Below are 26,158 nucleotides of genomic sequence, written 5' to 3'. Positions count from 1 at the left end.
AGACTCACATCTGGAAAGTAGAGAGAGCTCTCTCTCATAGATGTGCTTTTTGTTCCCCTTGGAGCAATTAGAAGCCTGTCACAGCTCAGGAATCAGTAAATAAGCTTGTGGGAGAAGGGAGGGATAGGGGTGGAGGAGAAAGGCTGACTCCCTCAGCTGTTTGTTATTCACCACATCACTCAGCCCCCAGGCGTGTACTGAGCCTGAGGTTTTTGCCAAATTGCCAGCAAAGATCACTCTCCCAAATCCTATCTTTCAGTCACTTCCTGACTATGGAGGTCTAGGTATGATGGGCAAGAACCGGAGTCAGCCCTGGTTTGACTCACCTCCAGGACTCCTTCTGTTCAAACTTTTATAAAGCCCTTAAATCTTCAGAGTGGGCTGTTGGTGAAACAGACTTCCTGGAAGGCAAATAAAGGTATAGGCTGTTGTTACTTTAGGTAGAACCTAATTATTTCCTAGGCAGGATTTCTGAAAAGAGCCTATACTTTGTAATTTGGTGTTATAAGTGTCTGGCCGGCATAACCATCAGCTGAAAAGAAAGTTCACCTATAGCTTTACTGTTCCTCTACTAATTTTGATATAAGGTAAAGCTTTGTTAACCTACAAAGCAGAAGTTTAACAACAAAAACCCCAAAATGTTAATTTTATCATTAACAAGAAGAGGAAGAGAAATATGGAGTATTATCTGAAGGAGCAGAAAGTTGGCACAATGGATAGAGCACTGGCCCTGGAGTCAGGAGGACCTGAATTAAAATGTGACCTCAGACATTAGATACTTAGTAGTTGTGTGACTTTGGGCAAGTCACTCAGTCCCCATTACCCCACAAAAACCAAAGAGAGACAGAGGAGGAAGAGAGACAGAGACAATCATTTGGCAACAAAGTCCTAATCAGAGCTATTAGGAGGTAAAGAAGTAATCACTAGACATTTAAAGAACTTTTAAAGCCAGTAAATCCCAGTATTCCAACCCCTGGATATAAACTAAGAACCCCCATTTCTCTAGACTCTGACAGAAGAGATATAGAGAAAAACTATCCATGCTTCCTTACGCTATATGTGCATTTTTAGCTACACTAATTAAGGTGAGCATATAAGACAAAACATCTTCTATTACCATACTCATCTTCATCTATATGTAGAGCTGATGGTGAAATCAGATGCTGTATCAAGTTTGATACTTTGTGGTGTAATTAGGTATAGTCCCTTACACTCTTGAAAACTAATATCAGCTCTACAGAGAGACATTCACATTTTACTATGAGTGAAACATCAGGATATGGATGAACAATTATCAATTTTTGTTTATATATATTATATTTTTACTGTAAAGAATAATTATTATGTATTACCATAGATGAGACATTATGTGCTAAGTGACTTAGTCCATAAAAATGTTATCAGTTATCAGGTCAATAAGCATTTGATTGGCAGCTAGGTGGTACAGGGGATAGAGCACTGGTCTTGGATTCAAGAGGATGGGAGTTGGAATCCAGCTTCAGACACTTGCCAGTTACTAGTTGTATAATCTTGAGCAAGTCACTTAACCCTGATTGCCTTGCATCCAGGGCCATCTCCAGTCATCCTGGCCACTGGACCCAGATGGTTTTTTGAGGAGGGAAAGTGAGGCTGGTGACTTGGCACAGCACACTTTCACTCAAATCCAATTTACATGCTTGTCATTGTTTCCTCTTTGATTTTATGGACAAACAACAACAGCTACATACCAGACACTGCACTATATGTTGAAGATGTAAAGAGGAAGCAAATGACAGTCCTTGCTCTTGAGAGCCTCACAATGTAAGGGGAGAGATAGCAAATAACCAAATATGACAAATAAGCTAAATATAAGATAAACAGAAAATAATTAACTGAAAGTAGACAGTAGAATTAAGAGGCTGAATCAATGCTACAAAGCGCAAGATCTACAAATCAAACAGACTTAAGGAAATTTAAATATATTTTCACTTGTTCATGCATGCTATTTGTTGTAATAAGGGAAGAAAATCTTATAAAACCCACTAATGATTTTTCTTAACAACCATATTCCAAATAGTGAATCCACTAAGGTTTCTCCTTGTCAGCATTATCCTGCATCATTCTTGAATAATGGTATATACAAAGCATGGATGACTAAAAACACAGTAAATCCCTTTCCACACCTTATACCATCAATATGTGATTCTGATATTGGAAGAGGGTCATATTTTAGTAAAGATTGCTAGTTCCTTAAAGTCAGGAACAATGCCACTTTAGAGGGAGAGAGGACAGTTATCACAGGTAGCAAAGGATCTGCCTCCCTTGGAACTTGAGTCTCTAGGATTCCCCAGGTTATTGGAACCACCTCCATCAAAGTCTGCCTTGGTACTTACCTTACACTTAGACCCAGGAGGCCATAAACAATGTTTTATTATCGGAGCAGGCAGAGAGCAGATCCACGTTTGTTCAAAGCATGAATAGAGGCAGTGTTAAGACACGTGACTATGTTCTGTCACAGAGATTCCTATGTCAGCAGGACCTGGTACCATAAGAGAATTTCCACTCTACTACTCCCTATCCCCAAGCTTATATATCACCCATCACTAAAGAGCCCATCAGTATTAAGGGGAACCATTCACTCCTAACTTTTCTATCATTGCCCTTTACCCTGTCTCCCTCTCTGATGGGCACTAACTCCCCTTCTCCCTGTCCCCACTTTGAGGGAAGATATCCAGAATCTCTGCTCTACTTTGACCCATGGAACTACTCCTCTTTTCCAATGGTCATGGGTCAGACACCTCCAGTCTCTCATCATGCTTTGCCATACACATAAAGGATTGGGAAGGCTTAGCCACTTGTACTGCTTGTTATCCAAGCAGTCTATTATCCAATCATCTATTGTAATCCTTCCAGTCTGCCCTGTCACTGTACCCTAAAGTCCTGAATCAGGGCTTAGTATCTGCCATGCTACTATTGCCTCCAACTAGATGATGCAGTGGATAGAGCACTGGCCTTGGAATCAGTATAACAGAAGTTCAAATTCAGCCTCAGACACTTGATACTTACTAGCTGTGTGACCTTGGGCAAGTCACTTAACCTCGATTGTCTCACATCTGGCCACTGGATCCAGATGACTCTGGAGAAGAAAGTAAGACTGATGACTTAGCACAGCATCCCCTAAATCAAATACAATTGATGTGCTCATCATGGTATCACCTTCCTGATGTCAAGGTCTTCTTTGAGAACGAAGGACAAACATCATTGCCTCCAGACTCCTAGGCAATGGCACCTACCTATCTCTGTGGACTCCTGAACTGCTAGACCAATGATGTCAAACCATAGAATCTGGTCCACTAAATCTTACATAAGGATGGGAATAAGGGGTGTTTATCAACTTAGAAAACCACATGTTAACATTATCTATTAATTCTGTTGCATTTTTATTTATTTTGTTAACTATTTCTCAATTACATTCTAATCTGGTTCAGGACACACATCAGAGAGCAGGGAGCCTGTGTTTAACACCTTTATTCTAGACTATGCCTCCCAGACTTTGTCATTTAGTGCTCCAATGTACTATAAGGACCACTGGAACTTGCCATCTTCCCTTCAGCAGAACTTTCTTATATAAGTGTTAGTTCTCATAATTAAAATGCAAATGTCTTAAGAACAGGGTCAAACTTATTTTTCTATTTGTGTCCACAGTGCTTAGCATATTGCTTGAAACATGGAGTTGCTTAAGAAATGTTTTTTCATACATTCATTCTTCCATTCATTCTTTCAGATATAATAAAATCATCCATAGTTTGGGGAAATATGCAGATGCCTGTAACCTTCACTCCTGCTGATAGGAAACAATGAACTGGACCAAATTGGGCTGATGCTTCTGGTTTTCCCATTTGGTGAAGAAAGCAGTCATGCTTTTGTTATAAGACTAGTATCATGAAGGCAAAAATAGCTGGCATGAAGAGTAACCTTGACATTCCAGTCTTTTTATCCCAAATTGCTATACATATGCAAATCAAATCCATGAATATGAATGGTCATGCATGGGTCCAGAAGCTACAGGGGACTCTGTATTTCTTTTTTTAAGAAAGTTTATTGCCATCTTTTGTTTTTTATACCATGACCAGTCCCATATGTGTTCTTTCCCCATAGACCATACCTTTGCAACAAAGAAAAAGAATTAAATAAAACTGACAGATGCAGAAACCAAGTCTGACAGGGCATGCAACATTCTGCACCCATAGTCCTTCACCTCTCTATTTGTTGTATGTGTCAATTTACTGAAGGATTTTCCATTGATCTATTTTATTGGAGATCTTTAAGTATCCAGATTATCCCACACTAATGTCATAGAATTAAAAAAGCAGACTGGATGAACAGGATACATAGAGTATAGGCAACTTTCAATCCTGGCCAGAAAAAGAATTGTCCAAGAAGATCCAATAAATCTCTCTGCTCTAAGCAGATGCTCCAGCTACTTACAAAATTCCACACCATCTAATTGCAAACTGATGTCAATCAAATCTTTCCTGGGGCTGGAGGGAGGCTTTTGACTTGGGCTGTTTAGCTTTTAATATCAGGCTCCAGCTTGGCTCCATATTGAGGCAGCTGTCAGAGGGCCGACAGGAAAAATCCACTTTTATTGGAACTGAAAAGGTCAGTTTTGTTGGATGTCTCCATGGTGAAAATAATAAATTCAACATATTCAGACCCCTTATGATATTTAGGATCTCCAGCCAAAATGACCCCTGGGAGCAGTCGTCTCAGACTTTAATTGCATTTTCTGTTCTTTCTGGCGACTGTCCTCCCTCCAAGAGAAGACTTGCTTGTGCTGTCCTTTCCACAGGGTCACAGACAATCTGCAGAATGATAGAATAGAAGATTAAGTTGCTGCCAGAACTAAGGGTGATCTAGGAAGTGACCATGTGCGTACATAGTGGACTCGACTGATCCAACGGGTTGACATCAAAAATCAGTTCAGTTCAACCAGCTGTTAGACTGACTTTGATGGTCCTTTTGTTGTCATTGCTCTAGTTTGTAATAAAGTTTGCCATAGCCCAGCCATCTGTTCATGTGGAGAAGGGATTATTGTAGGGGAATCAGTACTGCAAGCTTCAGAAGCCTTCCTTGAACCTCTAGGGTTGTCCAGTGAAATTATCTGATGTATTGATTCTCCAAGAGTGATCCTCAGACCCCTCGGAGTCATTTAGATCCTTTTAGAGAATCTGCAAAGACAAAAGTGTTTTCATAATAATACTATCTGTGCATTAAAACACTCCATCCTTTTCCAACTACATGTCTGTATGAGGCTGTATTTTCTTCATATACTTCAACATCAACAACAACATCACAAAAGATTGAATGCAGTAATAGTAAGTAGCATTTAAATAGATAGGTAATGGGCTAAGCACTTTACAAATAGGATCATCACAACAATCCTAGAAAGTAGTAATTATTATCTCCATTTTTCCAGTTGAGGAAACTGAAGCAACAAAAGTTAAGAGACTTGTCCAAGGACATATAGTAAGTGTCCGAGGCCAGATTTTTTAGCTCAGGTATAATTTACTCTAGGTTCAGTGTTCTATCCATTACACCACCTAATTGGCTGTAATGCAGAATGCAGAAGCAGATATGAGAATCTATTTGTATCCTATTAAGCCAGACATTAAAATTATTTGCAAAAATATAAAAAGAAGTCACTCTTTTTGCTAAATCCTTTTGTTTTGGAAAATATTGTTATTTTTTTTATGAAAAATTTGTTCTGTAACAGATATATTATTTTTTAATGAATTAAGATATTTTCAAAATTTATTTTAATTTATGATAGGGCAAATATTTATACGTAACAAGAACAAAGGACAAGATTTTTTTGAGATTTTTTTTTTTTTGCAAGGCAATTGGGGTAAGTGATTTGCCCAGGATCACATAGCTGCTTACTGTGAAGTTCTGACAATGGATTTGAAATCAGGACCTCTTGCTTCCAGGGCCAATGCTCCATCCACTGTGCTACCTAGTTACCCTATTCTCTATCACTTTTAAGAGTGTAAGGAGGTCCTGAGATATTTTTTTAAAAGTCTGAGAGGGGCGGCTAGGTGGTGCAGTGGATAAAGCACCCACCCTGAAGTCAGGAGTCTCAAACATTTAATAATTACCTAGCTGTGTAGCCTTGGGCAAGCCACTTAACCCCATTTGCCTTGCAAAAAAAACAACAACAAACAACAACAAACAAAAAGTCTGAGAAACTGTACCCTGAAGTACTCCTTTTTTCATGCTGACCTCTTATTTCCAAGTACATTCTAGAATGATCACTGCAAAGTGACTTAGTTGTTAGAAAAGACTTCATAGGGAGCTTCCCTAATTGTCTTTTAGGAAGTTGGGCTGCTGAGCAAAGGTATTAAAGGCTCAGTTGATCTCTAAGAAGACCAGGGCATCAGGGAGATGATGCTATGACAAGTACATAAATTGTATTTGAGTGAGGAGGAGCTGTGCTAGTCACCAGTTTCACTTTCTCCTCAGAAACCATCTAGGTCCAGTGGCCAGATATGAATCAAATGAATCAGCAAGACTGGAAATGGCCTTGGATACAAGGTAATCAGAGTTAAGTGACTTGCTCAGGGTCACACAGCCAATAAGTGTCAAGTGTCTGAGTCTGGATTTGAACTCAGGTCCTCCTGACTCCAGAACTGGTGTTTTATCCACTGTACCACCCAGCTGTCCCCAGGTCAATTAAGGGTCAATTAGGGAAAAACTGAAAACAACTGACTCAACAACCACAACAACAACAAGGAGACTGTCAAAGCCTTAACCAAGGGATCATGGGTTTAAATGTGGAAGGGAATGCAAAGGTTCAATCTTCTCATTTTACAACAGAAGAAACTGAGGCACAGAAATGTTGTAACTTTCCCAATGACACAGAGATCAGTAGAAACAGAACCAGGATTTGAATTCTAGGACCTCTAACTCCAAATTCAGTCTCTTGCTATTTCAAATTAATAGAAGAATTCTAGACACAGTGATAAGCAATAGAAGATATTTTAGGCATGGAGGACTTTTTCACTCTTACTCTGGGGCTGAGCTCAGATTTGTGGACATTTTCCAACAGGGAACCTGGGGAAGGTATCTCTCAGATACATGGGGTTACACATTTTATTCTTGATCCTCCCCCTTTTCCCCTTCTCAGCCTTCCAGGCATGTCATAGTGTGACTTTAGCCAAGGGTGGCCACCCTACTCATAGCCAAAGATCCCTTTCTCACAGCTTACATACACATGGAAGTAACAAACACTTTCAAACAAGAGCCTGAATTTATGGACAATTTGGATGAAACAATCCATTTTGCTATCTACTTTCTGTCTTACATTCTATCACTAGAGATATTTGTATGGGAATCAGATATTTCTGAGCTCCTCTACTCCTGGGAACCAACTACTTTTTAATTGGATATTTCCTTTCTTTCAGTAGATACCTTTGTGCTGAAGGAGCTTTAACCCCTCTCACAAGTCTTACCCCAGTCCTCATGCATAAATATTTCCTGGAGAGTGGACTCAATTCCATTCAGCAGACATTTGAGTACTTCCAATGTACAAAGTATAGTATAAGACAAAAAAAACCCAACAACAACAACAAAGGAATGAGTCCCTGCCCTCAGGAAGTTTATAGTCTACTAAGGAGAAAGAAAATAGGATTTGACATGCACACAAAAAAGGATGACTACAGAGTATGATAGAGATAAGAGATCCAGACATTAGGAAAGTATAAGGAAAAATTTTTTTTTAATCTGGTGAAAATTGGAAGGATTTCAGGAAGGAGGTGGAAACAAGGAGGGAGTATGTATCAGACATGGAGAAGGTCCTGAATAAATCCCAGAAGCAGGGGAGCACAGGATGAATAAGAGCGATAGTTAGTTATTCAATTAGGCTGGCTAGAACAAAGAAGCTGGGAAGGAAAGCAATTTAAAATCCTCCAGGACTGGAATCCTTTGGAGATCCATTGCACCCTGAAGTCATTCAGGAACTATAGCTTGGCCTCTTTGTAGATAGACCAAAGGCAGCCCCATTAGAAAGAAGGGGAAATTTGTCTTTGATGACTTATTTCCATTCCACAAAACCTTCCCCCAATCCTTTGTTTAGAGAGCTGCCAAAATTATCTTCTTTAAGACCTAGGTCTGACTCTTATCTACCTGCTAAAAATCTTTCTGTAGTCCCCTATTGCCTTCAGAATCAAATAGAATCTGTTCACCTTGAATGTATTTTAGCCAAAATCCTGATGCAAACCACCTTATTTCACATTATTGCTTTTTTTAGACACTCTTTGTATCAATCAAACTGAACCATCAGCTGCTCCCCAAGTTATTTAATATATTTTATTTTTCCTGAGTTAAAACTATTTTAAATATATTTTTTAAAAGTTTTGAGTTCCAAATTCTGTATCCTCTCCTCACCTCCCTCCATTCCCTTTCCTTCCCCCTTCCTGAGCTGGGTAAGCAATCAGATATGGGTTAGATATATAAAGTCATGTAAAACATTTCCATATTAGTCATTTTGTACAAGAAGACTCAAATAAAAGAAAAAGAATGAAAGAAAGTGAAAAATAATACAAGTTCTTTCTGTGGATAGTATGCCTCATTATTAATTCTTTGGGATTGTCTTAGATCATTGCATTGCTGAGAATAGCTAAGTCATTTACAATTCTTCATCATACAAAATTATTGTTACTGGATATAATGCTCCCCTGGTTCTGCTCACTCCATTTTGCACTTAGTTCCTGTATGTCTTTCTAGGTTTTCCCAAAATCATTCTACTTGTCATTTTTGAAAACATAATAATATTCCATCAAAATCATGTATCATGATTTTGTTCAGCTATTCCCCAATTGATGATCCTCTTGATTTCCAGTTCTTGGGTATCACAAAAAAAAAAGCTGCTCTAAATATGTTTGAACAAATGTATCCTTTCTCCTTTTCTGGGATGTCTTTGGGATATAGACCTTTGGAGATCCATTGTATCCTGAAGTCATTCAGGAAATATAGCTTAGTTGCTTTGTAGATAGACCAAAGGTAACCCCATTAGAAAGGAGGGGAAATTTGTTTTTGATGACCTGTTTGCATTTCATCCTTGTGAGTCATTACCGAATTATTGGACATGGAATCCATGGTATCCAATTAATCCTTGAATGCTTCCTGAGATTTCCACAAGAACCCCAAGCTGCTGCAGAACAATGCCTTTCAACATGTCTACAGCCTTCAGTATCATGTCTAATGCACTGGTAAATATGTGATCACTCCACTCTAAGTACCACATTTTAGAAAGCTGTGTCAAACTGGAGCACAGCTATAATGGACACCATGCTGTACAAAGAAGGGTTAAAATGATATATTTACCTCTTCTTTTTCCCAATCTTGACATGCACTTGTCCACCTTCGTGAATGCTAATAAGTCTTCCTGTCTTGCCTAAATGAACTCCTTATTCTCCTTCAAGACTCAGTTCAGGCATCAACTCTTCTATTACTTCTTCCATGATTCCCCTGTACCTCCTCAAATTTTTTTTTAGGTTTTTGCAAGGCAAATGGGGCTAAGTGGCTTTCCCAAGGACACACAGCTAAGTAATTATTAAGTGTCTGAAACTGGATTTGAACTCAGGTACTCCTGACTCCAGGGCCTGTGCTTTATTCACTACGCCACCTAGCCACCCCCTCCACCTAGCCACCCCCCCTCCTCAAATTTTCTTAAAGCACATTGACTCTTTCTTTTGCTGGCCATCACTCCCTGTTTTTGTGTGTCATATACCCCTCCCCAGAAGAATATGGGCTTTTAGCAATCAGAAATCACATTATTTTTAAATTTTGTAACCCCAGTGCTTAACATGGAACTTTGTATATAATAGGCACTTACCATTAAATGAATTAAATACTATTAAATAGGCACTATACTATTAAATGAATAATTCCAGAAGCTCCCCAAAATCTTTGCATTCAAATGATAACTCTCTAATAGAAGTTTCAGTTGACACAAGAATATAATGGAAGATACATTTGAAGAATGGAGTCCTTCCACCCATTTCTCATGCCATCCCTTCCTGGTTATTGGATTCCTTGAATAGGAGTGAAGAGAGCCTGGCTTCTCATTTTCATGAGGATGATAGCAAGCAGCTCATGCCTCATCATATATACTAGTGTCACAATAGACATAGCTTCATGAGTAGGCACCAACTTTTCAAAGGGTGGGGTCACAGTGATTTGGGGATTTCAAAAGCTTCACCTCTACACAATAAACTCAGCCTAAATAAATCTTTCAAAAATTTAAAATGCATTTGAAGTGTTTGCTAATAAAATAATCAAATTTCAGTGATGACAGGGAATTCTGAAAACCAATCTCCTAACCAGTTGTCTAGGGGGAAAGACCCTATTGCCTTCTTGTTTAGCCTGCTCCACTTTTGTATTTTCTAACTGTTGAAAGTTGTTCTTTACGTCAAGTAACTATGACATCTACTCAAGTAAATTTAATCTTCTTCCATATTGGAAAAAACCCTTTGAATACTTGAAGATCCCCTCTGAATTTCCCCAAATCTCTTCCCTTGGTAGATATATTATTTTAACCCTTTTTTGAATGGCATAGTATTCAGTTCTCTCTCCATTATTGATGCAGGGGAATGATATAAAGAATTGTGAATTTAGCAAAAGCAAAATCTGTTAAATGGGTGGAGATTCTGATGCAGAGGAAAGATGAAGAGAATTATGAATGTAGAAATTGGGTGGGGTTGACTACCACCTACTCTTGAGATGTAAATTGACTTGAAGTAGAGAATTACACTGTAACAGAAACAATTTGTATTCTTAAAGGCTGCTCAAATTGGGTGGAGATCCCCATTACCATAGATTCATTGTTTAATGTAAAATTTGTATCCTGATCTCCTTAGGCTTAATTCCTGCTCTAGTAAGAGAAAGGGAGTTCACCTTTTGCTCTCTGGATGAGAGGCAAGACATAAAAACCTGAGCTTGACTCCAGCTCCAGGCCACAGTCTTTTCTACCAGCCTGTGGCCCAGCCAACAATGCTTGGTCCTTCTTTTATCTCTTTCTATCTCACTCTCTCCCTAGCCCTCCCTTCCTATGTCTTGTAACCTTTTTTGATAATTTTTTGTTTTATTTCCACCCTTGCTTTCCCAAGTTTGAATAATGATTCCTCATAGGCAGAACTGAACTCAAGTAACCAGAGGCTACAATTCTCCCTCTTGAGATTCTGTCTCCCCTTGACCCTGTCATTTATAGCTCATCCTCCATTTCCCTCTGGATACTGGTGGGAAGGAAATGACCTGTAAAAAGTGGACATCAATCTCCTAACCAGTTGTCTAGGGGAAAAGACCCTATTGCCTTCTTGTTTAGCCTGCTCCACTTTTGTATTTTCTAACTGTTGAAAGTTGTTCTTTACATCAAGTAACTATGACATCTACTCAAGTAAAATTTAATCTTCTTCCATATTGGAAAAAACCCTTTGAATACTTGAAGATCCCCTCTGAATTTCCCCAAATCTCTTCCCTTGGTAGATATATTGAGACAGGAAGGTGCAGCACATAGATTGCCATTGGAAGTTACCTGGCTCCAAGGTGAAAGATCACACCCCAAACACCAGCCTACAATGGAGGGGTATTTCACAGGAAGCACCACCCCTTCTAGCTCTCTTGCTTCTTCCAGCCATCCATGGAGAACGATGGGCCCTCCTCTGGCTCTTCCTTAAACTACATGGAGCTCACCTTGTGTTTTGGTTAACCCAAACCTCATGCCTGCCAGCCCCCCCCCCCCTTTCCAGACTTCAGCTAAGCCTGCCAGCTGGTCTTTTCTTTAAATTCTTCTTAACTTTCCTATCCTTTTCTTTCGGGTTGTACTTCTTTTAATAAATCTATTTTTCCACACCTGAATTCCTGGATCTGAATCGTAATACATCACAGGTGGATAATAGAACTCAAACTAACTGCTACATTTTGACTGTGCTCCAGTTTGACAAAGAGTTTCTAAAATGTAGAGTGGAACCAAAACAAAGAAAATTATAGACCAATCTCCCTAATGAATATTTTTTTTAGGTTTTTGCAAGGCAAATGGTGTTAAATGGTTTGCCCAAGGCCACACAGCTAGGTAATTAAGTGTCTGAAGTCGTATTTGAACTCAGGTACTCCTGACTCCACTGCACCACCTAGCTGCCCCTCCTTAATGAATGTTGATGCAAAAATCTTAAATAAAATTTTAGCAATGAGACTACAGCAAGTTATTACCAGGATAATATACCATGATCAGGTTGGATTTATACCAGTCAGGCAGGGATGGTTCAATATTAGGAAAACACTAAATGTAATTAAACATATCAATAGTAAAACCAACAGAAACCATATGATTATCTTAATAGATGCTGAAAAGGCTTTGATAAAACACATCATCCATTCCTGTAAAAAACCCTAGAAAGGGGATAAATGGAAATTTTTCTTAAAATAATAAATAGTATCTATCTAAAACCATCAACAAATATTATGTTTAATGGGAATAAACAGAGCATTTTCAATAAATTCAGGGGTGAAACAAGGATGCCCATTATCACCATTACTATTTAACATAGTATTGGAAATGCTAGTAGTAGCAATAAGAGAAGAAAAAGAAATTTAAGAAATCAGAATTGGAAACGAGGAAGCAAAACTTTCACTCTTTGCAGGTGATATGATGGTATACCTGGAGAACCCAATAAAAACAACTAAAAAGAACTCCTTGAAACAATTAACAAATTCAGCAAAGTAGCAGGATATAAAATAAACCTATAAATCATCAGCATTTCTATATTTATGAACAACAAAACCCAAGAACAAGAAATAGAAAGAGAAATTCCATTTAAAATAATTGTAGACAACATTAAATACTTGGGAATCTACCTCCCAAGACAAACCCAGAAACTGTTTGAACACGATTGATTATAAAGCTCTCCTCACCCAAATAAAGTCAGATCTAAATAATTGGAAAAATGTCAAATGTTCATGGTTAGGTCTAGCTAATATAATAAAAATGACAATTCTACCCAAGTTAAATTACTTATTCAGTGCCATACCAAACAGTTATTTTATGGAGCTAGAAAAAAATAGTAACAAAATTCATCTGGAGCAACAAAAGGGCAAGAATAACAAGGGAACTGATGGAAAAAAATATAAAGCAAGGTGGCCTAGCTCTACCATATCTCAAACTATACTATAAAGCAGCAGTCATCAAAACTGCCTGGTACTGGTTAAGAAATAGAGTAATGGATCAGTGGATTAGGATAGGTTCAAAAGAAACTGTAATAAATGACTACAGCAATCTATTATTTGACAAATCCAAAGACATTAGTCTCTGGGATAAGAACTCACAATTTGACAAAAATTGTTGGGAAAACTGGAAAATAGCATGGCAAAAGCTAGGCATAGATCCACATCTCACACCCTATACCAAAATAAGGTCAAAATAGGTACAGGATTTAGACATAAAGAGCGACACCATAGATAAATTAATAGATCAAAAAATTATTTATCTGATCTATAGAAAAAGGATAAATTTATGACCAAACAAGAATTAGAGCATACTATAAACTGCAAAATGAATGATTTTGACTGTAGATTAAAAAGTTTTTACACTAATAAAATCAATGCTGGTAAAATTAGAAGAAAAATGGAAAACTGGGAAACAATCTTCACAACCAGGAGTTCTGATAATGGTCTCATTTCTAAAATATATAGAGAACTGCACCAAATTTATAAGGTCACAAGTCATTCCCCAATTGATAAATGGCCAAAGGATATGAACAGACAGTTTTCAAATGAAGAAATTAAAACTATATATAATCATATGGAAAAAAATGCTCCAAATCACTATTGATTAGAGAAATGCAAATTAAAGCAACAATGAGGTATCATCTTACACCCATTAGATTAGCCCAGATGAGAAAAAGGGAAGATGATCAATGTTGGAGAGGTTGAGGGAGGATTGGGACACTGAGGCACTGCTGGTGGAGTTGTGAATGGATCCATCCTTTCTGGAGAGCAGTATGGAACTATGTCCAAAGAGCAATAAAATATTCATACCCTTTGACCCAGCAATTCCAATTCTAGGATTATATCCAGAAGAAACTGTAAAAGATGAGAAAAATTCTATATGTTCCAAAATATTCATAGCAGCTCTTTTTGTAGAGGCAAAGAATTGGAAATTGAGAGGATGCCCATCAATTGGGGAATGACTAAACAAGTTATGGTACATAAATACTATGGAATATTATTGTTCTATAAGAAACCATAAATGGTCAGATTCTACAGAAGCATGGAATGACATAAGATTTGATGCTGAGCCAAGGGAGTAAAACCAAGAGAACAAGGTACACATCAGCAACATTATGAGATGAACAACTTTGATGGATGCAGCCTTTTGACAGTCCAGAGAGCTTGGACAACTGTTTTAGACTGGTTGTGGACTATATTATCCCCAATCAGAGGAAGAAAAACAAAACAAAACAAAGCACACAGAAAAAAAAAACCCACCCCTACCAAATCTGATGAACACTTTATAAAAAAGTATCTTTTATGTATCTCTTTCCCTTAATCCTAATTCCTTATGCCAAAAATTACTAATCTGTAAATATGTTTAACAGAATATGTATGTAAAATGTAACCTGACTGTTCCCTACTGAGGGGAGGGGGGTGGGAAGAAAAGATGGAGGGAAATTTTGTAACTTGGAAATATACATATACAAATGGATGAAAATTTAAAAAATGAAATGACAAAAAATGAAAAAAAGAAACAAGCAAATGATTAAACAAGCACAAATAGTGAAAAAATAAATAAATACAATGTAGAGTGTAGTGATCACATATTTACCAGTCTGTTAGACATGGAGCTGAAGGCTGTAGATATGTTGAAAGGCATTGTTCTGAAGCAGCTTGGGGATCTCTTGGAAATCTTAGGAAGCATTCAAGGATTAATTGGATACCATGGATTCCATGACATGCCAGATAAAATTATCAAGAGAGGAATATTGGAGTACTTGGATAATATTACTTCCAATCAATAATAATAATAATAATAATAATAATAATAATAATTACAATATTATTATACCTATAATAATAAGTAGCATTTTTGTAGTGCTTTAAGGTTATAAAACACTTTATAAGTATCTCATTTGATCTCCAAAATTGTTTTTTTGAGGTAAATTTCAGAGATGAGCCAGACAAAAGTTAAGCCTAGGATCATACTACTATTAAGTGTCAGAGGCTGGATCTGAACTCAGGTCTTCCCATCTCAATGTCTCCTACTCTACCCACTGCACCACTGAGTTTCCAAAGAAGTTGTTTCAACATGATGAAGATTCCCTATTGCCTTTCAGGACAATTTTCTATCATTGGGCATATTATAAGGGATCCACCAGAAAGGTGATGATTTGAACAAATAGGGAGAGACAAAGAGTGAAAAAGACAGGAAATGCTGAACCTTGTCTAGTCTGTGGTATAATTAGGATTGCTAAACAAATCATTTACTAGGATGTAGCAGGTACTTAGGAATACAAAGATGTTATGTTGCTGACTACATGTAGAAATACATTTGGCAAGACCATTAAACAACAATCTTAAGTCAAAGCTTGTGTGAAACTTTAATTGCTTTGTTGAAATGTCTGCTTGATGCAGATTAGTGTAAAGTTTTATGTAACTTGTAATTAAAATGCAGAGTGACTTAAAAACATTTTTTTTTAAAATGTGGTATTCATAACTGTAAGTGATACTCCAGGGGGTTTTGACCAGGGTAAAGTTCAGAGAGAGATTTCTTCCTTCTTCTGGATACTGTGTCTCATTAATGAAACCTATAAACACCTCAAAACTCCTCAATCATGAGCCAGCTTTGGATTCTAGTGCTACCACTAACACATTCTAGGTGTGTAACCACAAACAGAAGACCATGACTTTAAGGAGGTCATGCCATGACAAGCATGTGAATCAGATTTTACTGAAGGGGTACTAACTCACCAGCCTTACTTTTCTTCTCCAGAGTCATCTGGGTCCAGTGGCAAGATATGAATCAGGATGACTGTAGATGTCCCTAGATGTGAGGCAATCAGGGTTAAGTGACTTGTCCAAGGTCATACAGCTAAGTAAGTATCAAATATCTGAGGTCAGATTCAAACTCCTGTCCTCCTGACTCCCAGGTGGGGCAGTGGATAGAGCACTGGCTTTGGAGTCAGAAGGACAGGAATTCAAATCTGACCTCAGACACTTGATTCTTACTAGCTTTGTGACCTTGGACAAATCACTTAGTCTGGATTGCCTTTCATCAGTGCCATCCCCAGTCATCCTGATTCATATCTGGCCACTGAACCCAGATGACTCTGGAGGAGAAAATGAGGTTGCTGACTTAGCACAGCATTCCCTCACTCAAATTCAATTCACATACTTGTCAACAGCAATACCTACCTGATGGTTAGTATTAACCACAAACAAGTCATTTAGCCTCCCAAGGACCAGAAGGTATAGACGAGTTGCCAATTTGTATTGCTAAAGGGAGTTCCCACACCAGGAATTACTAATACTGATAAAATCACAGAACTGGCCAGACACAGAAAACAAAATGTACCTGTAATGTTTTGTTTTATTCTTCAGCCTATCATGTTACAAGTTTGGGTTATATGAAATTTTTTTCTTCAAAAATCTTCCATTATTTAAGTATGGCTCCATCATCTTAGACTTGTACAATTACTTCTTTGAACTTAAGAGTAGGACCTTTTATGTGTCAGTGAATGAATGCATGATCTTCCTACTTTAGGCATGCCCTCCAAAAATATAGATCCTAATCCAACCAAGAATTCTTGTTCTGATCTAGGACTAACTCCAGTTAATCCATTGGCAATTTGGGTGCAAAATAGGAAAGAGACATTTGTGTCATTCAATAATTAACTAAAGGAGACTGACTTAGCCAAAGTAGAAGGATTCTCAATATGGAGAGGTAGTGAAGATATCTCTAGTTGATACAGTGGAATAAAGTTTTCCTTGACTGTCTTACTGGCAATTAAACATTGCCAGAGCCCTACCCTGACCCCCAAGTTCTTGCAACTTTTATCTTCAGTAATGATGAGGATGAGACATCACTAATATGAACCCTTAATCCCTAAGGCAAATAAGTTTTAAAGAATGACTCAATGTTCTTTGTAAATATGGCAGCTTTGGCCTGGAGTACTCTTGAGATCCTGGTATGGCTTTTCATTGGGGAAGCAGTCATTTTCCATATACTGAAAATAGTGACCTGATCATCCTGTTTCAGAAATATCTAGTGGGAGAGTTTTTGATGGCCCAGTGAAGCCCCTCTCACCTGTTTGACTTTATGGACATCTTTCCCATCTTTGGTACAGAAATGGCTTTTCCAAGTAAGTTGGAATGAGGTGCAAATTCTTCTTTGGGCTGTTTGAAAGATAGCCTAGAAATTCCACTTTCCTTTTTTGGGGTTGTCAACCATGTAGTTTCTGGGGTCATGGTGGTATGGGGTGGGTGGGTGGCAGTTTCTAATAAGCCTAGTTTGTGCTCTTAGAATCCCATAGGGGAAAAGACTCTTGAGATATCAGAAGATTCATCCAATTCTGTCTCATACTTAATACATCTCAGAAAGAATCTAATGAGATGCAGAGTTTCTTTTGTTTACTTTTGCCTAGAACAAAGGTTACCATGTGTTTTTTTTCCCTGTGTGAGTAACTTTCCTCATGATACCATGGACCAGAATACCTGTTCATGCTTAACATTTATTTCCTAATAAATCTGACTTAGTATCTCAATGGTGGCCAATCTCCACCATCCACTAGCTTCCTTTTTATAGTGTAGGTTTTTTTTTTTTCCACCAGCAAGGTAAAGTTTCCTTTGAATCCTGAGGTTGAATCCTGTTAAGCAAGTAAACAACACTCCTATCAGCTGGAGTGCTCTTGTGAAACCAGTGGGGATAGCTCCCCATTAGACTAAAATGAGGCTATATAGCCTACTTTTTTGATAGTCTACTTTGTCTCCACCAAGTCTTTTTTTTTAACTTTTGCAAGGCAGTGGGGTTAAGTGACTTGCCCAAGGCCACACAGTTAGGTGATTATTGAGTGTCTGAGGCCAGATTTGAACTGAGGTACTCTTGACTTCAGGGCTGGTGTGCTCTCTCTCTCTCTCATATATATTCATATATACATATATATATATGAATATGTATGTATAAAAGTATATACAAATACACACACACACACACAAATACACACAATTCGAATTGGTAGGGATTTCAATTGCCATCCAGTCCAACCCATCTTTGAGAAACCATCTCTAAAAGTGGTCATTTGGCCTTTACTTGACCTCCAATGAGGGGAGACCACCTAATCCCCAAGGCAGTTCATTCCACTTTGGCACAAGTAGATAACCCTAATCATTAGCAAGTTCCCTCCTCATATCAAGCCAAAATTTTCCTTTATTTGCAATTTCTACCCATTGCTCCTAGTAATATTCTCTGTGACCAAACATAATGAATCTAATTTTTATATTATATTATATAACCTTTCAAGTATTTGAAGGCAGCTGACATAACATAACTCCTTTCCCAGGCCCTTAGACTCATATTCATATGCCATTCTAGTTGCTCCAGTTTATCCATGTCATTTCCAAAGTGGAATAAACAGAATTGAATACCACTCTTTAGATGCTGTCTTACCAGGACTAAAGATAAAGAAACTATCATTTTATTCCCATAAGCTATGTCTCTTAATATGGAACCCAAGAATATAGCTTTTCTTGCCTACCATTTACTGTCAACTCATATTGAGTTTGAATTTTAATAAAATTTCCAGACCTTTTCTGATGAACTGCTGTCTAAAAAAAAAAAGAAAGAAAAAAAAAGAATGACTCAATACCTTTAAGAAAAAAACTAGTCTAATCTCATTGGAAGGAAGGGTTAGAATAATGTTTTTATCATTCTTCTATGGAATTCTTATTCATGCATTTCCATAAATCCTCCATTGGTGATCTACCCAATTCAGAAAAAGTCTTCTGGATCTTGAAACTTTCTATCAGTACTTAGCCCTACTAAATTTCACATTTGATTTAGCCTATTATTCTTGCTGTTAAGACCTTTTGGAGTAATGACTCAGTGATCTCAGTCATATAAAAATGTTGACTAGTCCTTTTAGTTTCATATCATCTGAAAATATAATACCATTTACCATGCCATTGATAAAAAGGTTGAATAGCTTAGACGGTTAGTTCCCTGGGTCATTCTACATGAGATACTTCTAAGTTCCCATTTACCTTACATTTGCTATCCTTTGAGCAAGGTCATTTGACCCATTTTAAGTCTACATAACTATTGCAACCGAATCTAAATTCTCCATCTTTTCCACAAGGATAGCATGAAAAACTATCAAAGCCTAGATGAAAACTAACAAGTCTTTGGCATTCCCTGACCCACCAGTCTAGTAAGCCTATCAAAAGAAGAAAAGAGGTTAATGTGATATGATTTATCCTTAATGAACCCATGCATGCTCTTAATGATTACATCTTTCTTTTCTGAGTGCTCAGAAACCATGCTTCTAATAATCCTTTTTTAGAAATTGAAATCAAGTTCAACAGCCCATGAGTTTCAGACTTGAAGCTCTTTTCTTCTTCTTTAAAAATCAAACCACTTGCCCATCTCAAAGTCTTTCAAGCACCTAAATGTAGTAGAAGAAAAAGAGTTAAGATATCTAAACTAGGTTTAAGTGAGAACAATATCCAGACTGACCCATTTCTTTTTTTTTAAGATTTTATTTATTTTGAGTTTTACAATTCTTCCCCTAATCTTGCTTTCCTCCCCGTACCCCCGACAGAAGGCAGTCTATTAGTCTTTATATTGTTTCCATGGTATATACTGATCTAAGTTGAGTGTGATGAGAGAGAAATCATATCCTTAAGGAAGAAAAATAAAGTTTAAGAGATAGAAAAAATTATATAATAAGATAATGGCTTTTTTTTTCTAAATTAAAGGTAATAGTCTTTGGTCTTTGTTTAAATTCCACAATTCTTTCTCTGGATACAGATGGTATTCTCCATTGCAGATAGCCCCAAATTGTCCCTGATTGTGGCACTGATGGAATGAGCAAGTCCATCAAGGTTGATCATCACCCTCATGTTGCTGTTATGGTGTACAGTGTTTTTCTGGTTCTGCTCATATCACTCTGCATCAGTTCATGCAAATCCCTCCAGGCTTCGCTAAATTCCCATCTCTCCTGGTTTCTAATAGAACAATAGTGTTCCATGTCATACATATACCACAGTTTGTTAAGCCATTCCCACTGGTAGAGTTTGGCAGTCTATGTCTTCCTGTAGGTCTTTCAACTTTTCCTCTAAGATTTTGGATGTTATACCATTGGGTGCGTACATATTTAGTATTGAAATTACTTTATTGTCTATGTTATCTTTTAGGATGATATAGAGCCCTTCCTTATCTCTTTTAATGCTATCTATTTTTGCAGCTGCTTTGTCTGATATAAGGATTGCAATCCCTGCTTTTTTTTCCATTTCAGCTGAAGCAAAATATATTTTGCTCCAACCTATTACTTTTACTCTATATGTATCTCTCTGCTTCAAATGAGTTTCTTGTAAGTAGTATATTGTAGGATTCTGTTTTTTAATCCACTCTGCTATTCATTTACATTTTTTTTAGGCTTTTGCAAGGCAAAGGGGTTAAGTGGCTTGCCCAAGGCCACACAGCTAGGCAATTATTAAATGTCTGAGGCTGGATTTGAACTCAAGTCCCCCTGACTCCAGGGCTGGTGCTCTATCCACTGTGCCACCTAACTGCCCCTCGCTTACATTTTAAGGGAGAGTTCATCCCATTCACATTCAAAGTTAAATTAGTAACTCTTTATTATCTTCCCTCTGTTTGTATTCCCCCTTTTTTTCCTTTTATCCATATTTTGTTTCTGAATACTAGCACCTTCAGTGTGTTTGCCCTCCTATATCAACCCCCTCCCCTTTCTTTCCCCTTTTCTGTTTTCTCCCTTCCTCCTTCCCTTCCTTAGTTCCTCTGTTTCTCTCCTCCCTGTCCCCCTCTCCCTTTTCCCTCTTTTAATACTTGAAAGGTAAGATAAGTTTCTTAACTTAACTGAATGGGTGTAAGTTAACTTTAAGCAGAGTCTGATGAGATGAAGATTCAGGTGGCTCTCACTGCCTCCCTTCTTCCCCTGTATTATAATAGGTCTTTTGTACCTCTTGATAAAATGAGATTTACCCCATTCAATTTCCTCCATCCTCCCATCTCCTTACTGTCCCCCCTTTTAAAGGAGGTATTGTTTTTAAATCATTCTATCTGAGTCACAGAAAAGTTATGGGTGTCCATCACTTCTGGCTAAGTATATTCTCTCTAATAGAGTAACCATTTTTAAGAGTTATTAGAGTCTTTCTTTAAGGTAGATAGCAATTTTTTCCTTTACCTTTTTTTTGCTTTACCTTTTCATTTGTCTCTTGAGTCTCCTGTTTGAGGTGCAAATTTTCTATTTAGCTCTGGACTTTTCATCAGGAAATTATGGCAGTCTCCCAGTTCATTAAATGTCCATCTTTTCCCCTGGAAGAGAAGGCTCAACTTTGCTGAATAGTGGATTCTTGACTGCATTCCAAGCTCCTTTGCTCTTTGGAATATCTCATTCCAGGCCCTTCCATACATTAATGTTTTCCCCCTTAGGTTTTTGCAAGGCAAATAGGGTGGTTAAGTGGCTTGCCCAAGGCCATAATAGCTAGGTAATTATTAAGTGTCTGAGGTCACATTTGAATTCAGGTCCTCTTGACTCCAGGGCTGGTGCTCTATCCACTGTGCCATTTAGCTGCCCCCAATCCCTTAATGTTGATGCAGCCAGGTCCTGAGTAATCCTTGCTCTCCTTGATATTTAAATTGTTTCTTTCTGGCTGCTTGCAGGATTTTCTCTTTTATTTGATAGTTCTGGAATTTGGCCACAACATTTCTTGGCATTTTCATTTTGGGATCTCTTTCTAGAGGGGATTGATGTAGTCTTTCAATAAGTATTTTGTCCTCTGGTTCCATGATATCAGGGCAGTTTTACATCACTAAATCCTGTAATATTAAGTCCAGGCTTTTTTCCTCTTCAGTGTTTTCAGGAAGTCCTATAATTCTCAGGTTGTCCTGTTTTGCTGATGAGGTATTTTACATTTTCTTCCTTTTTTTTATCTTTTAGTTTTGTTTAACAGAATCTTGTTGTCTCATGAAATCAGTTTCCACAGATTCCATTCTTTTTTTAAGAGAAGAATTTTCTTCATTTACCTTTTGCAATTCCTCTTCCAATTGGTCAATTCTATTTTTGAAGGAGTTTTCCATTTGCCCAATTGATGATTTAAGAGAATTATTTTCTTTTTGCATTTGTCCAATTGTATTTTCCAATGTTTTGTTTTCTTGTTGTGAGATGTTAATTTTCTCTTGAGTTTCTTTTCCCAACTTTTCCAGTTGATTTTTAAAATCCTTCCTGATTTCTTCAAGGAAGTCTTTCTGTGCTGAAGACCAATTCATATTCTCCTCAGAAGTGCTAGATCTCTCGGGATTAGAATCTGTCCCTACTAAGTATTTCTCCAGGGGCCTCCCTTTTCTCTGGCCTTTTTTCCGTCTTGTGTTGGGGGGGTGGGGTACTGGCTCTCCGAGGTTTGCTTTTGAAGATCCTAGAGGTTTTGCTCACTTGATTTAGTAATTCCAAGGGCTGGCCAGTAGGGGTGCTGGTTGCTTTCTCTGGAGGGAGTAAGGAGGGAGGGAGGAGCAGGGTATGAGTTGACCTTGAACAATGGGCTGGAAGCCAATCTCCCTTTCTGCTGAGTGGGCTCCTTAGTCCACACCTGTGCTTGAGTGGATGGGGGGGCGGAGCAGGGCGGCTACTGTTTGTTCCTGGAAGAATATTCCAAAAATATGGAGCTCAGGTTTAGCACTGAGCTGGATGATTTCCAAGCTGCAGAACTCCCCTCCTCCTGGCCAAAGACTCCACAGCTAAAGTTGTTTCTTGACCAGCCTCTCACCAAATCTCTGAGTCTCCCCCCCCCCCCCCCCCCCCCCCCCGCCTCCTTTCTCTGTGCTGATCCTCCCAGTTCACCCATGATCCCCTGAGACTGACCTTGTTGGTATGTGTTCTTCTCCTAGCTTCTTTGTCTGGGTTTCGTTGATAGAGTTTCTGTTAAGAGGTTTCTTTCATGTTATTTTTGAGGGGACACAGAGAGCACTTAATGCAGTGCCTATCTCCTCTCCTCCATCTTTGCCAGAAGTCTGACCCACTTCTAATAGACAGACTTGCATATTTCTTAAGAGTCAGCATGGATCTTAGGAGATCATCCAACAGGTCCAGCTCCTGTCTTTAGGAAGATGGATGTCAGAACCATCTGTTCCAAGAATAGATTTGGATTGAAATCAGGGCTCTATGTGACAACTTTGGGGTGTTGAAGCTAGAAGTTCAGGGAAACTTTCTTTTTTAACCAAGGATCAGACCTTGATGGCCACTATTCTGAACATCATTTTCCAAGCCTGAGGAAGCAATAAATTCAGCAAACATTTATTAATTCCTTTCCATGTGTCAGACATTGGACCAGGAGTTAAGTATACAAAACTAAAAATAAAGTTTTCCTTACCCTCAAGGAGCTTAAGAGGTTTTGGGGGGTTTTTTGGTTTTTGCAAGACAATGAGGTTAAGACTTGCCCAAGATCACACAGCTAGGTAATTATTAAGTGTTTGAGGACAGATTTGAACTCAGGTCCTCCCTGATTCCAGGCCCCATGCCCTATCCACTATGTCACCTAGTTACCACATGGAGCTTAAGTTCTATGGGGAGTAAAGAATAGATAAAAAAAAATACAAAATATACTCAATTGACACTATGAGCTTGCTGATGTGGCCTATGTAAGAAAATGAAATGAAGCTTTTTAGGCTGAATCTGTGCTTAGAGGCCACCTCAGGCAAAGAGAAAATGTTGGCGTTAAGTGACCTAAGTCCTTGTCAAAACTCTGCCACTAACTTGCTATGTATGCTCAAATATGTCACTTTCCCTTTCTGGGTCTCAGTTTTACATTTGCAGAATAAAGAGGCTTTTGACAAAACAATAAAGGCCTTGACAGCTCTGATATTGTTTTCTTTAAAGTTAATTTCTGACATCAACTAATTTTCTTGCAAAAGCAAATTTAGACAAGCACCAACCAATTAAAGTGTGGGTGGGTGGAGGGGGGAGGGATGGGGAAGAAATTAGTGTCTCCTTAATGGTGAATTTAATCAGTTGGTTAGTAGTGCTCCAATGAAGTGAGAAAACATTGCTCATCTCAGTTCTTTCCTAACCTTTCCTTCATTCTTTCTGTGACCCAATGTCTGCATTGGAGCACTTTGGTTCCATGTTGGTCAAGATATCCTCTCACTGAATTAACTGAAGATATTGCTTGAGATGAGCAAATTCAGCCAGAACTGAACATTAAGTTTAACCACACTACATTAGCCCATTCAATTCAATTAACATTTATTAGGTACTTACTGATATATAAGGCTCTAAGCTAGAGGCTTAAGAATACAAAATTGCCCCTGCCCTCAAGGAACTTACATTTATTGGGGGTAAGCAACACACACCAATATAAGTAAAAAGAAATGTAATTTCTTGGGGTCTATTATAGAGGATGATTTGCTAATAGAAAAAAAAGTACAGGTTTAATATAGAGAGAAATTTTTGAACAATGTAGTAGGAGATCTAGGTAGGGAAGAGTAAGCTAGACTCATGTAGGGCAGAACTGACATGGACTGGATATAAGAGAGCAGGGAACATCAGAAATTCAGCCTAGATAATCTACATCTTGGATTTAGAGGAATTCTGAGTAGAGTTACAAAGCAGTAAATTGTCATGCCCTTCACAGTAATGCTCTTGTTGACTTCATCATCAATCCCTGAGAAAGGTGGGGTGGGGTACATGGTTGTTTTGGAACATATGTTGAGTCCTTTTTCCTTTTTTGATGGTCAAGGTTGGAGAGATTTTTTTCATTTCCCTGACTTCTTGTGCACTGGAAGCTTAACTTGCCAGAGCTATGAGTCCTTAGAGACCATCTGGTACATCTTCATTTATGAAGGAGGAAACTAAAACCATGAAAAGGAAGTGACTTACTTAGCCAAGCTTACACATCAAGTTAGTGGCAGAGTTGAGACCAGAATACATATTTCCTTCCCAGATCTCCACTTCTCCATGGCAGTTGTTAAATGGGGGGAAAGTATTCTATAAACTCATTACTCACTTCTCCCTCAGATCTCACAGAGCATGTTCTACATCTCTTTAATGCACTTACCATATAATATTGTATCTTATAGTTACTTCTATTTATGTCTTATTTTCCTGTAAGAACTAAGTTTCATGAGAGCAAATACTATCTTATCTAAACTGCAATTAATAAATGCTTACTGAATGAAGGGTCTGTTGAATTACTCCTGATTGTTGTTGCCTTTTATTAGAGGTCTTCAAAATGGTATTGATGGATCTGACTCTAAGGGGTTTGTGACTAATTAGGAGGTCAGAAGACAGATTGAATATCACACTTTCCAAGAAACTTTTCCAACTATGGGGCTTGTCCATGATGCAAGCTCCGCTACCCTTATATTTAATTATTCTTCCTTTATCCTGGCTATTCCATATCCGTCCAAGCTTCTAAATTTCTTGCCCCCTTGACAGACCTGGGCTCCTCTTTCAGTCATGTCTGACTCTATGTGACCCCAATTGGGAATTTTCTTGGAAATGATAGGTCTGATTCACCATTTCCTTCTCCAGCTTATTTTACAGATGAAGGAATTGTAGGGACAAGGGTTGAGTTGTCTGGGGTAACACAATCACTGTCTAACTTAGTGTGGAGACACTCAGTAAACAGGTATCTCTGAGAAACCCCCACTCCCAGCATCCCCATTCCCTTCTCTCCAGATCACCTGGTGGCTGCTGCAGGTATCCAAGGTTCCTCTGCTCAGATTAGTAAGAGTCCCATATGCCTTTTTCATTTTCCACAGGGCAGAGTAACACTCACAAGATGAATAGAAATGGATGGATTGTAAAAATAGGTGTATCACATGTCATCTTTTCCCCCTAAAATCATTTCTCTTCCAAAATGCCCTATTGCCTTTGGGCAATATTCTTTTAGTTACCTG

The sequence above is a fragment of the Macrotis lagotis genome, chromosome 1 (genome assembly GCF_037893015.1).
Source record: "Macrotis lagotis isolate mMagLag1 chromosome 1, bilby.v1.9.chrom.fasta, whole genome shotgun sequence".
NCBI lineage: Eukaryota > Metazoa > Chordata > Mammalia > Peramelemorphia > Peramelidae > Macrotis > Macrotis lagotis.
This window is presented reverse-complemented; position numbering follows the sequence as displayed.